The sequence below is a fragment of the Atta colombica genome, unplaced genomic scaffold, assembly GCF_001594045.1.
Source record: "Atta colombica isolate Treedump-2 unplaced genomic scaffold, Acol1.0 scaffold125, whole genome shotgun sequence".
In the NCBI taxonomy this organism is placed as follows: domain Eukaryota; kingdom Metazoa; phylum Arthropoda; class Insecta; order Hymenoptera; family Formicidae; genus Atta; species Atta colombica.
In genome coordinates this window covers 905,934-909,017 of record NW_017259212.1, presented here as the reverse complement: position 1 = coordinate 909,017, position 3,084 = coordinate 905,934, and positions in this window count along the sequence as shown.

Here is a 3,084-nt window from a genome sequence, read left to right as displayed (position 1 = left end):
TTATTATATTTATTATAATTTATAGAATATATTCATGTAGAGAGTATAAGTAAAAATAATAAAAATTATAAATATAAATCTCCAAGAGACCTCTTTCCCAATAATCTTTACCTTGATATATGTTGTCAAGGTCATAGGCCTGAGTAACCTCAACAAGTTTTAGCCATCGCTTGTTATTCGTTAAAAAGTTATTAACAAAAAAATATAACGTCTCATTGTAATTTAATACAATAACACAATATAATAACACAATTTTTGAACATATATATATATATCTTCTGTTAATTTTTGTATTCAAAACATAACTTTAAAAATTAAAATAAAAAATTTAAAAATTAAGCATTAAAGAACTAATTTCTAAATAATGCTACTTCTAACTCTAAAAATCAAATATTTTAATATGATGTCAAATAATTGCAATTTTATTTTAACGCGATATTTAGATTTATCTCAATGTAAAGCCACTTCTAATAAAAATAAGCAATATTTTCGTTATTTACACATTTATTTTCATATACATCTTGATTGCACAGATTTCCAAAGTTATAAAAAGTAAATGTTCGCTGAGAGATATATTTTTATGTTTATTTTGAGAATACTTTGTCAAAAAGCTGCACAGACTCAGTAGACATTTATTTTATTAACACATATACTCAATATATAATATAACGCACCATATTTTCCAAGAGAAAATTTTTACCATCCATATATTATCATATTAGATGTGCGAGAAAGTTCGTGGCGTTTTTCCTATTAGATGGCATTAAAAAAACGCCACGAACTTTTTCCCACACCTAATATATCGTTTCACGGTGAATATATAATTGAATTCTATAAAATTATTTTTAAATTATGATAATTATCTTATCGATTATATAACTTAATTGTTATTAATAGCCATAACACTTGAATAAAATAAATTACAGACATTTAAGTAATAAATTAAGCTGATCTGTTCAAAAAAGTATTGAAAATTCGATAACCATGAGTTCCGATGAAAAGTTTTGTAGTTTTGCTATTGCAATAGTTTCATTGCGAAAAATAATAGATAAATAATCCGTTTTTAAAAGATACAAGGCATTTTTTTATGATACGCCCTAAACGTCATCTAAGTTTGCTTTCACTAGCTGTAATCTAAAAATATGAGATATTTTTTCGTTATTTTATATTATTAAAGTTTAATCTTCCCAGATAACATTTTGCCAGTATTTTGCTGAAAATTTATTTAAAAATATTACAAGCCATACAAGATGAGTTTAATAAAGGAGATTCGATGCAATATTGCGAGCAAAGAACACATAAACTGTAGTAGAATAACTTTATAGTAATTTTGCAGCAATAATTGTAATAAAAGTTTGATGGCAATATTTCGGCAAAATTGAAGCAATTTTGTTTATCTTTCTTTTTTTTTTCAAAAGGAAGACTAATGTTTATCGATTTCAAACTTTTTACATGTTTTAATATAACTTTTAATATTTAATATTGTAGAATACAAGTTTTAATATTGTAGAGTACATACAAATTTTTATGTGAAAAAAGTATTATAAATAAAAATATAAACATAGTTTAAACATAAAATATAAACATTTAGTTTGGCGCTTCGTTACGATTTTGTGTATATTCTAGCGACTGTAATTCTTGCCAGAATCGAAAAATAAACAAATATTTTTAATTTTTGTTTAGAATAACATCTTAAATGAATCTAAAAAATTTTTTAAATATATATAAATTAAAATTTTGTGCAACTTTGAAAAAAAGTAAAGATTTTCACTAGGTAGCAGCCGTTCGTTTATGCAAAAAAAAAAGTAATGTTAATTTTTATTTAACTTTTTAGCTTCATCGAGGATGGTTAACTATTAGCTAACGAACCTTAAGAGAAGTCGATCGGACAAATACTTTTTTCTCAATCATAAAATTGTGTACACAAAATTGAAGAAAATACAAAAAACAGAAAAATGCGTTTAAAATTTTCGATTTAATTCTTAAGTACTTAAATGTTCGGAGGCTAATTTGTTATTTCAAGGACATACAATCTTCTTCAATTTTTCTGAAATTCATTTTGAATAATTTGAGCCATTCTACGAGCCATTCTACGAGCCATTCTACGAGCTATTCTCGGATCTCTTTCATGCTATTAACAAGGGAACCGATCTTCACCGATTTTAATGAGCTATGGATATGTTGTAGAATATAAAAAAATATTAGACCCGTTTTTTGTTTGTGCTTATCTTGAGGTTTAAAGGGTGAAACACTTCCTCAAAAAAGTTCGTTTTTTTTTTTAAATGAATATCATCGAAACTATAAGATATAGAAAAAAATTTTCTGAACGAAAATTGAATGGCTTTAAGAGTATGGCTTTTAGAATTATAATAAACAAATTTTTTTTTAATTATTTATTACACTTGCGCGCCGTGCACCCGTATATACAAGCAAAAATTTATACCGAATTTCGCTCTAAAATTTTAGGACTTATTCTCGAAAAGTTATACTATCAATTTATAAAAAAAAAATCGAATTTTTTTAACCTTCTAATGTAGGAAACCTCCTTAATTGATTGTATCAAGGATTCAATTATTTAAAATAATTTTTTCTAATTTCATTTCTTAATACTTATTTCAAAAGAATAATTGTATTAGATATTTTATAAAAGTATTTCTGAAAAGATGTTAAAGTCAAATTTTGTAATTGAAAATTGTGGACTTCGAGTGCTCGACTCTGTCTAAGAGTGTTCTTATTGCATTATAGCATAAATCGGTACGCTAGAAATTGATACAAAAGTCTTTTGCGTCTTACTCCAAATCATGCTATTGTCTTAGAATTCTTAGAATCTTAAAATTTAGATGATGACAAAATTTTATATAATGTAACTAAAAGTAATAGTCGTCTTATATAGATGCACGCATTGTTTTAATTTCTTACAAATATTTCCTCAGATCATTGCTTAGCGAATTCACAATTTTTATTATATGTCCATTATTTATGATCAATATTGAGGAAAAAAAAGAAATAAATTATAACAGGTTGGTTTATGTGATTAGGTAAAAAAGAGCTGTCTGTTAATCATGTTATTTTAGATATAATATC